The sequence below is a fragment of the Triturus cristatus genome, chromosome 3_2, assembly GCF_964204655.1.
Source record: "Triturus cristatus chromosome 3_2, aTriCri1.1, whole genome shotgun sequence".
In the NCBI taxonomy this organism is placed as follows: Eukaryota; Metazoa; Chordata; class Amphibia; order Caudata; family Salamandridae; genus Triturus; species Triturus cristatus.
The window spans coordinates 63,614,716-63,627,813 of record NC_140584.1 but is presented as its reverse complement, the minus strand read 5'-3'; positions in this window follow the sequence as shown (position 1 = coordinate 63,627,813).

Sequence of the window (13,098 nt, the reverse complement as noted above, 5' to 3'; positions counted from 1 at the left end):
CTTCTCAGCACATTAAACCCACACTGATGCCAGTGTGGGATTTAATGTAAAATGCATGACAGAGGGCATCTTAGAGATGCCCCCTGAAACTCGACCAACTCCCAGTGACCTGACTGAGTGGCTGCGCAGGCTGCCACCACCAAACATGTTTCTGGACCACTGGGTCGAGAACTTGCTGCTCTCGGGGCCTACAATGCACATCTTGGACCGAGGTGTCAAGCCTCCTCCCCCAGGATGGGCAGGGTTCACGAAGGAGAAGCTTCAAAGGCATGCTGCCTTTGTGAGCTTCTCCAGCCCAATTGCTGCTTTCAGCAACTGGTCCCCACTGGTTCTACCCCCCACTTTGGGTGGGAGAGCCGGCCAGAAAAATAAGTGAGGAAGAGAGGTGTGCCCACCTTTGCCAACTCTACCCCTAAGGTGGGGGAGGAGAGGTGGAGCACAACCTCGAGTCCCTGCCATCTTGAGGATGGGGGACCCAGCCAACCGGGGACAGGCTCCCGCCCCCCTCCCACTGGAGAGTGGCAGAATAGGGGGTGTACCCACCCCAGGAAAGAGACCCATTGGTCCCTGCCCTTACCTACCTGCAACGCCCTAAATTTAGTATTTAGGGGCACCCTGAACCTTACTCAGATCCAGCAACCACAAAAAAAGAAGAAGAAGGACGAGAAGCCGTGCAGAGCTAACAAGAGGACGACGCCCACTGACTTGGCCCCAGCCCTACAGGCCTGTCTCCCGTCGACCCTGCTCCTGCAAAACCCCACCGTGTCCAGCGGCCAGCAACCTCAAAAACCCCGGAGGACCTGCCTGCATTCACTTTCCAAGCTGCTTCTCCTGTGAACACCAGACATGTTTGAACTGCAGCTTCTAGTGCCAGCCAGAAACCGCGAATCCAGCACACTCAGCATCCGCCGAGCCCGGCCTGTGTTTGAGTGAACAAACACCACGAGGAGGTCCCCCCAGCGATCCTGACCCGAGATCCGGTGACCCCTGACCTGCCTCCAGACGACACCTGCAGCCTCAATCCAGCAGACCCCCTTACCGCGACTAGAGCGGGTAAGAAAATCCGACGTCCAAAGGCACCCCTGCACCCGACGCCCCACGGCCTTGTGTGCCCAATCCAGTGGTGCCTAACCATCCCTCTACATCCCAACTTACCCCTTGAAGTGGTGGTCACTCCTGGAAGATCTTCGTCCCCGAGCCTGCAGTGTTTCTTTGTCCCAGAGAATCTCCATTGAACTCAACAGGGCACCCGACCTCAAAACTGCACCCTGCACCCGGCTGCCCTAGCGCCGCTGAGGGTGCCCCTTTGGTGCTAACTTGGTCCCCAACTTGCCCTGAGCTTAACCCTAGGAACTTTGCTCCCACAACCCCGTGGCCTGCTTGCCAGCAGCCACCAACCGGAGTCCCCCTATCCTCCATAGGATAACATTGGGCCTCAACACTCTGCACCCGGCCGCCCTAGTGCCACTGAGGGTGCAACAACAGTGCATCACTGACCCTGGGAGATCCCTGAGTCTAACCCCAGAACCCTAACTCAAAAGACTGATTACTTACCTTGAAACCAATAACTCATTTTTCCTCATAGGATAACATTGACACTTTTTCTCCCAAAAGTTTCTAAGTGTCGACTTTTGAAACTGCAAATATTCCTTAAAAATCAGCCGATTAACCAAAAGGCATTTTCTCAACTGTTTTCAGGAAATGTCCCAGTGCTGAATCCAGGATCCAGCACTGAGTAAGAAAAAGTAACACAAACCTAACTTACCTGCTAAGTGAATTTCCGCCTATAGGATAACGTTGGTGATTCTATGTGAAAAGTGCCGTACCTTTAACCAAAACGCATTTACTCACCTGTTTTCAGGAAATGTCCCAGGGCTGAATCTAAGATCCAGTCCTGTGGTTAGAAAAGTAATCTGAAAAGTAATTAACTGCATTTTACTTAAAAAAAAACCATTCAATTCAATGTACTATACGTGCAATGTGTTGCAAACTGCGTTCTTAAAACTCTAACCAAAACCAGTACAAGTTATACTGCAATTCTGAACTGTGTTCATACAAGTCAATTACTACTGCAAGGTATTTATATGCTTACCTGTACCAGGCTTGCTTGGGTCTAGAAATAAAACAACAGTATATTGTTTTATACAAAACAATTGGCCTAGAGTTCAGTTCTTGAGTGTGTGAGACCATTTTCTGACTGAGTGTGTACATCAAATGCTTTACACTGTCCTCTGATACTTCCTTACTGCTCGACCAAGCTACCACTTTAGAGTAAGGTTCTTTCTAACTTTAACCTCTGCCAAACCTCTGGAGACTCTTGGACTCTATAAACACTGTACCTCACTTTGGTGCAGTATATATAGAGCCAGTTTCTTACAATAATCGCAAAAAAAAGCTATTAATATCTCCATGTACCAGAATACAGTACCTAAAACAATGATAAAAATAATATAGTGTCCTAGGTCGGTACCGGTGATCTTATATGCCATGCAGCAAGCAAAAACGTAGATACAGAGACCACCGCCAACATATTAATGTCAATTTAGCAAATCCTTAGGGCATTTATGCGGGTCCCTTAAACCTAAGGACTTGCACATAGGCACAATCCCTCTTGCTCTAGGTTTGTTGTAAATGGGACAAAAAAAGAGGAAACACTCCTCACTTTTGTCACAATCAAAACATGTTGGGCACAACTTTGGATTGTTTTTAGAAGTTGACCATGACGGGCAGAACCCTGTATCTAAACTTCATGAAAAGCAATCTGGCAGGTGAACGGTTAATATAATTGAGGATGTCCTCAAATCTAAACACATGTTTATGACACAAGAAAGTATTAGACCAACTTCCCAAGGCTCTGAATGATTCACTCCATTCAATATATTGAGCCCAATATCTTATTTTGCAATTGCACTCAAAGCTGGTTTAACTAATGATTAACCCTGGGCATAAAACTCCACTCCGCTTGCAGAGTTTGTGGAGTTTTGGCAATTCCGTGTACCGCATAGCACGAGGAGTTGCCAAAAAACTCCGCACTCCACAGCAGAGTGAAGTTTTTTTTTGTTCGCATGCCTGAAATGCGGTTTTGTGCACGTGGGAGCGATCGCTAACAAGTTTTCCTGAGCCGTTCACTAGCGCCATGAGATTTGCTAGGTGGCTGCATGATCCTGCGAGAGTTTGCGATCGCGAACTTGTCATTCAGACGCGCCATCGGACTTCTTGCAGAAGTTTTGTGAAGAACGCGATCCCGAACATGTAGAATCTGTAATCAAGAGAAGTTTATCTCCCGAGCAGCATCAAAACCTTCCCAAAATGATGATTTGGAATAAAAAACTCCTCAGATTGATATTTGGCTGTACTTTTTGTGCAAGGAGTCCTTTTTCTTTTTTTACTTTTTTTTTTAAGAGGAAGGAAGTGCTCCATAGTCTCCAACTTCCTGTTCCTGTCCAGCAGGCTCCTCCCAGTGCTTTTCCCATCTCCTGTTCACTTTTCATTTGAATTTGGAACTGGCAGGATCACTCTTTGTGGCTGCTGCATCATATATCATTAGATTTGAAGACTTTTGAATGAGAGCTTTTCACAAGTAAGTTGGAAATTTGGTGTTTTTTGATTGGGGCAATGCACCTAGATTTATTTGTACTTTTCATCGTTGATTTTACATTTATTGTGTTGTTTGGCCTGTAGTTTCAGTAGAGGCCTACATGTTGCACAGTTCTCTGCATTTTTTCCAACTTTTGAATTCATCAATTTGCAATATGTATTTAATTCACTACCTAGCCCAGTAGTCTGCCTATAGGCCTTTCAGCCAGCAGGCCCAGAGCTACTCACGGGTGCATGAAACAACTGTTTGTGTGTTGTCTGTTGAATTTGAACATCATTTAGGGCATGGATGGCATTGGATTGAAATGGAAAATGTGGTTTCTTGGGTATTTCACTTTTTTTCATGTGCCTTTGTTGGATGTGTGTGGTAGCTTGCAAACCTTTTTTTAGCCCTGTGGATTTTCGTCTTTGACATTGTTGCACTAAAGATGTGTTATTAGCATGCCTACTTTGCCTGGCCAGTGTGTTTGGTAGGCCAGCATTTGCCTTGGCTGAGCCTTCCCATGTGGCCGGGGCCATTTTGTGAAGTCTGTGTCCATACAGGCCTGCGTGAGTTCATTGTTTTCCAGGACCCCTGCTTGTTGTGACCATGTGACTGGCAGCAATATTGTGGATGCAGTTAGTGTGCTTTTGCCACAGGCCTGCATGTCTTCCCTTTGTTCCTCTTGGCTTATTGATTCTTGTTGTGGTTGCCTGGCCAGGTGGCTGGCGGCCATTTTGTGAAGGCAGCCAATGTGCTTTTGCCATAGGCCTGCATTGTGTTCCCTTTGTAGGCTTATTGCTTGTTGTTGTGGTCTGGCGGCCATTTTGTGCAGGCAGCCACTGTGCTTCTGCCATAGGCCTGCATGCCGTCTTTGTGGTGGCCATGTCTTCTTGCTGGTTGTTGTTTTGCATACAATTTTTTCTTCTTTTATTCAGCAAAAATGTAGTACTGATCACTAAATTTTCTCCATGTTTTTAATAAATTAGCAATTTTGATTTGAATTGATTCAATATGTGGACTAGTCTGTCAATGGATTTTCCAACCAATAGACCCAGAGCTACACATGGGTGCATGAACCAATTGTTTCTGTGGTGTCTGTTGATTTTAAATATCATTTAGGGCATGGATGGCATTGGATTAAAATGCGAAATGTGTTTTGTTTGTGTATTTTACTTTTTTTTCATGTGCCTGTGTTGGATGTGTTTGGTAACTTGCAAACCTTTTTTTAGCCCTGTGAATTTTTGTTTTTGGCATTGTTGCATTAAAGATGTGATGTTAGCATGCCTCCTTTGTCTGGCCAGTGTGTGTGTGAGTGTGTTTGTTTGTAATAGTGGGCCATCATTTGCCTTGGCTGAGCCTCCCCGTGTGGGCAGGGGTCAGGCATTTTGTAAAGTATGTGTCCATATAGGCCTGCTTGAGTTCATTGTTTATTTTTTTCCCCAGGCCTCGTGCTTGTTGTTGTTGTGACTTTGTGACCATGTGGCTGGTGGCCATTTTATGAAGGCAGTTAGTGTGCTTTTTCCATAGGCCTGCATTGTCTGTCTTCCCTTTCTTTTTGTTGTGGCCTGACCGTGTGGCTGGCAGCCATTTTGTGAAGGCAGCCAGTGTGCTTCTGCAGTAGGCCTACATGCCTTCTTTGCGGTGGCCATGCCTTCTTGTTGGTTGTTGTTTTGCATACAATTTTTCTTCTTTTATCCAGCAAAAAATGTAGCACAGTTCACTACATTTTCTAATAAATGTGCAATATTATTGATGTGAATTGATTCCGTATGTGGCCTAGTCTGCCAATGGGTTCTTCCAACCAAGAGGCCCAGGGCTACTCATGGGTGCATGAAACAACTGTTTCTGTGGTGTCTGTTGATAATTTAGGGCATGGATGGCATTGGATTGGAAAATTTGTTTTTTGGGGGGGTAGTTCACTTTTTTCATGTGTGTTAAATAAATGCCTTTGTTGGATGTGTGTGGTTGTTGTTACTTGCAAAACATTTTTTAGCCCTGTGGATGGATTTTTGTTTTTTTGGCATTGTTGCATTAAAGATGTGTTGTTTAGCATGCCTCCTTTGGCAGTGTGTGAGTGTGTTAGTATGTAATAGTGGGCCAGCATTTGCCTTGGCTAAGCCTCCCCATGTGGCCAGGGGCCATTTTGTAAAGTCTGTGTCCATATATATAGGCCTGCTTGATTTAATTGTTTTCCAGACCTCCTGCTTGTTGTTGTTGTGTGAGTGACCATGTGGCTGGTGGATTTTGTGGTGGCAGTTAGTGTGTTTTTGCCATGGGCCTGAATGTCTTTCCTTTGTTCCTCTCGGCTTATTGCTTCCATCCATTGTCATCATTTGTCACCTGCAGCTCCCTGAATGCTGCATCCCACGTGATGCACAATGCCAAACCGTTACATTTGTATTTTTGTTGTTCTTTTTCTTTTTTCCTATCCTTCTGGAATGTACTGTACATACTGTATACCATGAAACCCTTGTTGTTGTCAAAGCCTCACAAATGGCTACACTGTATTTTAATAGTTTTAATAACTGAGGTATTAAAACATTTAATAGTAATATAATATTATGAACACTAACAATTGTGGCCACACACTAAGTTATATTACATTTGTTTGTTGTAGTAATTGAACAACAATGAATGTCACATTTCATTTTTGTTCTTCTTGCTTCTTTGCTTTTAGGTGCACAAAAGGAGGAGACAACATCACCCATTGTACTTCCAGACAGAAGTCCTGCTGCGCACGACCTCACGTGACGTGTGACCACAGACATCTCTTCAACTTGTGCCACTGTGTGCCTCTGACATCTTCAAGATGGCCCCAAAGAAAGGTACCAGGTCCAGTACCAAGATAGTTGCCAAAGTTGTACCCAATCAGTGCAGGAAACTCAGATAAGTGGGCAAAAATAGCCGCATACTCCCCCAATAGTAATTGTTCCTCCCAAAGTAGGGGCAGTTCAGGAGATCGAGCTTCCTGCAGAGGAAAAAGAAGAGCAAGCCATTCTTTCAGAAAATCCATTGTTTTCCAGATCCCCAGCAAGGAAAGCGAGGGTTAGCCCATCAACTTCTTCTGCAAGCCCCCATTCTGATGATCTAGACACCTCTTGGAAGACACCCCAGTCTGAGAGTGAGACACGCCATGAGACAAGGCTAGGGGAAAGGAAGGTTCCAGAAGAAAGCCTTACAGTTATGGAGGTAGATGTAGAAGTGGAGTAGGATGATGAGCCAGTCATCATGGACATTAGTCCCTCACCAGTGGAGACTGAAGTTTCCTCATCCCAAATTGCTGTGAGGGATGTGGCACGGATACCACCAACACAGATACCACCACCTCCAGCTTCCATATTTACAAAGGCCCGGCAGCGGCCTACATTCACCACAACCACCTCAGTAGAAGTAGGTACTGCAGAGAGTCAAACGTCATGCCCAACTACTAGTTCATCCGATATTGCAAGTGGCACCAGCAGCGCCAGAAAATTGACCTCCCCTTTGGGATTTCATTTTAGTTAGCAGGAAGGAGGTGAACATTGCTATATGCTTCATTTGTGGACAAGGTATTAGTCGGGGTAAGCTTGGTACAAACTATGGTATCGGAGGTCAAACATCCCGTCTGAGAAAACACCACTTGATCTAGTGGAAAGTGCACCTTAGCGGCCAAAAAACGACACCCATTGTTGTTGGAGGGGATGAAGAAGTAGAAGATCCGATCACGGTGGAAGGTGAACAAGAAGGAGACATTTTCTCTGGTGCACAAAGCAGCTCTGTCCCCAGCAGTGCAGTGGTACCGCCCACATCCTCATCAGCAACATCGCAATAGCACAAAAGTCCAGCTTGGACACCAAGTTGTCCAAGGCAAGAGAGTACCGCAATGAAAAAATGTGCATTGAACCTAACATCTGGCTTCAAGAAGTCACCTGCATCAGTGGCACCAGAAAAGAAAAAAATCCAGGCTGCCATTATCAGCATGTATAGTTAGGAGGGGCAATACGAATGCAACCACACAACGCGAAGCTGGCTGAAATGTTAGCACTGGACTTCCTTCCTTTTTCTTTTGTGGAAGGGGTGGGTTTGCTTGAATTTGTGGCAGCCATCTTCCCGAAATGGAAGGTTCCCTGCCGGTCTTATTTTGCCAGAGTAGCTGTTCCAGCACTACATCACAACATGCTGGAATTGCTTAGACAAACTTTGCAGAAGAGTGCTGCTCACACTATCCACCTGACAACAGACATGTGGTCCTTATGCAGTTTAACTTTTTGTTTTCTCCTTGATTTTTCAATATCATTTTTGTTTTTCCATCTACAGGCCCTTTACCCTGCACCATACTGGAAAAACAACTCACACTTACAATACCAAACCACATCCCCCAGGTACCCAAGATTCACGGGCAGACAGTCCAATAGGAATGCGGACAGAGATGCAACACCCAATTTATACAGCATATTTTTTTTTCTCATCAATCATTACAACTGTGTGTGTTGTTTATGTTTGCTTATTTTACTCCTACAGATACTTTAATTGTATTTGCTATCTTCCTAAGCCCGTACAACAGAACATAAATGTAATGTTTGTAACTGGGGTCTCTCTGGGGGCAGAGAGACAATTGCATAATTAATATACTGCCCTGTACTTGTCTAGTGCCACTCATCATCATGCATGCATTTCCTTTTCCTCTCATAACAGATTTATGATGGTCGGCTGCCAAGATGAGTATTGTCCATGTGCAGTGTTTGTCTTTGTCAAACATTTCCCTCAAATCCCCCTTCCCAACCATTTTTCAAACCCATAACCCTCTTCCCCCAGGCTGTGTGATTCATTGAGTTGTGACTTAACAATTTTTACATCATTAATTGATCACACACTTGGTGGGGCAGATGTTGTGAAAGCAACACAACTCAGTGCAGGGTGAGGAGGATCTTATTCTTAACTAAGCTCATATAGCCCAAACTGCCAGTATATATTATATAACATCCACCCCAGCACAGTGTATGATTTTTTTTCAGTGGAGCATCTCATTGGCAATTGCCAGCATCATCATTCAGGCACTGTATTAATTTGCATCTAAGGTTAAGCTTGTCCACTTCGTACAGTTCGTAGTAGCTCAACATTGTTCTGATTAATTCAATTTTCCATTGCTTATCATACTCTCTTCTTGTGTCTGTGTCTGAGACTGAGTCTGTTCTAGTTGTCTAGTCTCTGGTGACTGTCATCAAGCTTGTAGAGATATAACAGCATTAACATGTTTTTTTTAAAAAATAATTCAGTTTGTTAACTTCCCTTTCGATGAATAGTGCCCACTCTCCAAGTCCTTATCCTACAGTTCTAGTTCACTTGGGGGGGAGTGGGACCTCGCTTCAGTTTTGAAGAGTTGTCTTCAATATCAAAAGAAACGCTAGCAATGCATGCAACTACTACCACAACCATGATGGCACCTTCAGAAACCATGGAGCCCATGAACTGTGGTTGATTGATCATTGTTGAACGACAATCATTCTACACAATGGTAATTCAGCCCCACCTCCTCCGAGTCCTTAGGAGTTAATAATAATATATAGTAGTAGCAGAGTAGACTGCAGAGACTAGGAGGAGAGAGTAGTAGGACAAGGGAGGGTACCACATAACTATTGTTTACACTATCAGCAGATCTCTAACACTGGCCGCGGCAAAGGCAGCAGTGAGAAGTAAAACAATCAATAATCCCACCAAATTGTTTTTAAATCATTCATTAATTAATCATAAAATGTAAAAGTATGAAAAATGTATTATTCCCTGACTAAATACCAAACCCATAACTGGCCCACCTCTCTCCCTAACCCCAACCGATGACCAAGTAGTGTCCACGAAATGTCCATAAATAAAGAAAAACCCAACAATCCCCCAACTAAACAGATTGAAAAGGGGGCTGAATAGAGCACTAATGGCGGGTTAGGAGCTTCTTGAGGTGCCTCCCTTCCTGTTCCTGCTGGCTTCAATATCTGCCAGCCTTCGCATGATGTGGCGCTCAAAGTGGCGGAAATAAGGGGGAGCAGCAGTGCTGGGAATGGTGGCGGAGCTGACGGGCACCCATTGGACCACAGCGACGGTGTGGTGGGGTGGTTGTTGTGGCCTGGCTTGGGGCTGGGGCATCTGCAGAAGCTTCTGCCCCATCCTCCAAGGCCACCAGCTGCTAGTAAACGGCCCTGATGGCCTCCATTTTCTGCCGCTGTGTCCAGGCTGAAATCTCCTGCCTGCTCTGTGTTTTTGGAGCACCTCCTCAACCCTTTGAAGCAAATAAAACCTAAAAAAAAAATTCCAGGCAAGTAAAGATGAGACAAACACCACTACAGAGGAGCACCATAGTTCCTTATTCTCCTTCCCAAGGATTTTTACATTGATCATTGCATTGTTCTTCAAGTATTTTATTTTTTATTCTTCATCCTTGGCTTTGCTACTCACCACCATTTTACTTTTTTACATTCTCTCAATCCGCTCTTCACCATTGAAACTACTCATCCATCCATATAGCCATCCATCCCATGTTTGAAACATGGCTCTCTGTCTCACTCTAGTCTCATGATCTCAAGTAGAAACCTTTCAGCAACATATATTTGTCATTTTACATTTACCCACCAATGCGTCCTTAAGTTTATTTCTATCAAAAGAAACCATCACAGGATTCCCATCACCCACCCAAGCAGGCATCCTTTCACACATACACTTTCACCCACCCAGGCAAGCTTCCTACCCGTATACCAACCTTTCATCCATCCTTCCCCCACCCATGCATCCTAGCTATCAGCCACCTATAGTAGTATTTATGCATCCGGCGCTTTCATCCACGTATCCTTCGCTTTCAGTCATATATGTGACATTTCATCCAACTTTTCCCCTTCTATTCTTCCCTTTTCCAACAACCCAACCATAGTTAAAGGTCTTGTTCATGAAACGTTCTCTGCTGAGTTGAAGATAGGAGCAGCCATTAGTTACTCAGCTCAACTTCAACTCCTGCTGTGTTCACCTGTTGTTCACAAGTCAACAAGACTACACCTTTACAGTGAGCTTATAATTCTAATTAATTGTCTATATTAAGAACGAAATATGACTTACCAGTGCCCAAAACTGGTGCTGGCTCACCCCCTTCTGCTGCCGTATCTGCCGATTGGCTGGCGCCATCACTGCTGGCCCCGGCACTGGTGGTTGGTGTGGCTATTAAAAAAATACTGCACATTTCTTAGATGCCAGATACATCTCCCCCTATTAAGTGCTATATAGCAAAATAAAAAAAACACCACGCACATCATTCACTACAATTTGGATACATTACAGACAGTATCTTCTATCAAAAATATCAGTTTGGTCATTTTGTTGGTGGAATTTTTTTTTAAAAGCCTACAGTCACGACAAGACACAACCTGATAAGGAGTGGCTGGAGCTATTGACTGATGAATCTGATGTTTTGAGAAAAAAATAGTACATGGCCTTGGTTGGCAAATGCAATGGGGCCATCGTCCACGTACTTCCTCCCAGACATGGTGCACAGTCATCAGTTCACCAACTGCTGCTAATAATACTAGGCCTAGATAATAAGAAAACACAACTGTGGGGTGTTCAACGTGGCCATTGCCACTCTCTTGTTTTAGTGATTAAGCCTTCTCATCTATTACATGCATAGAATACCTTACTTGGGCAATGGCCATGCAATCTGCAGAGGAGGAGTAGCAGTAGTACTATGTGACCAATAGGTTCTCTGAGTCTTAGAGTACCACCACTAGGCAGTCCACAAAAGGGTATAGGGAAAGCTGACTGAAAATGCAGAAGAAAGGAAGCTACATATAGACTAGTAACAAGAGACAGTTTGACGTAAAGTAGAGAAGCTTGAAATATAGAAAATACATGTCACATTATTAAAACGGACTGGAGCAGAAAAATTAGCGGAATAAATATATAAATATTAACACCAGGGGGACTTACTGGGGCCAGCAAAACCATCGGCCGAGGAACTCTGGGAGGCACCTCCAGCTCCCGAACCCTCAGGTCCCTCACCCACCTCAGCCATCTTCTTTCCCCTGGTTGCTGATGTAAAACAAAGACAAAAAAAGATTAGTGGTAATAAATAACATCTCCCCAAACTATATTTGACAGGCAAAGGTAATCGCAATAACATTGAAGTTTTCTAAATCAGATCAACTAGAGGTAGTATATCACAGACCGTCCTATCCAATTAAAAATTTCTAAAACATACCTACCTAGTCCACTCCTATTCCAAATTTAGTAAACTGCATTTTGGAATTACTAATAATAAATTGCAACAAATCATGATGTTTACTTCTTCTCAAATCTCATTCGCAATCTCTCAGTCTCAAGCCAACCCCCTTTGACAGGCCAATGCACTAATCACTAAGGGCCTTATTATAATGATTACAATGATGTTGGGCGGACGCCATTGTGGTTCTGGAACCGCCCGACCTTAGGTCAGCACCGCGGTCACGATGAACACACTTGTCTATTACGAATCGATGCGATCGCCCATAGGCCATAGGGCGTCACAAACCTCCATCTGTCAATGGAAGCTTGTGTGGCAGGTGAAAAAGGCCTGCAGCACAAGCTTCCATTGAAAAATGTATGTTGTTGTTCACAAACATCCGTGCTCTGCCCGAGTGGCATTGGCATGAACCATGCGGTTACGAAATTACAAATAACTAATTACAGAATGTCTTACATAATCATCACTAATCACATCAGCCCAAGCAAGCAACAACAAGTACAATCCAATAACTAGGTTCGGTGGGTAGCGCAAAGCAAGAGTCTGGAATAACAGACTATTACATAATATTTGAAAACTTACTTAAATAAATTCCCTGCATGTGAGCAGCATGCTTGCTATTATTTGAGAAAAATATTAGCTATGGCATAGAACACACAATTAATATTAAATATTACAAATTAATAATTTTAATAATTACTCACCTAGCCCCGCAACCTTAACTCCTAGCAGGTCCTGCTCTCGGTCCAGGATGTTGGACCAGCGGTGCGCCAACTGCTGATGAGTGAGCCGGACCTCAGAGCAGCGGTAAACTGCCCAGCGCACCCTCGCCCGGTGCTCCTGCATCCCGTACCCAGACCCAGGCCTGTCGCCTGCTGCCAGGGTGGAGGGGAGGTGGGGCTGCCACCTCTACCGCAGAAAACAGGGCCCCTTCCGCAAGGAAGGCGGTTGCACATTGGTGCGCCCTTTTCTGCCATGGGGTTGGGGGGAAAAAGAGAGCAAAAAGAAACGGGGAAAAAAATGAAGGACTGGGCAATAATAAGGTAGTAGGAAAGGTAAAAATTAAAGTACAAAACTCTCTAAAAACACACAGTAAAGTAGAAAAAACACAAATACACAGTTAGAAAGACAAAGGGTAAGATAATAAATAAAAAAGTTGAGAAAAAAAGTTTTAAAAGCCAGGGATTACAGAGATAAAGGAAGGATGAAAAAGTAGGCCCCAGCACCATAAACAGAGTAAGAAACAAGATGGCGCACCCATGTGCCACTGCATGGTGCAGTTCAT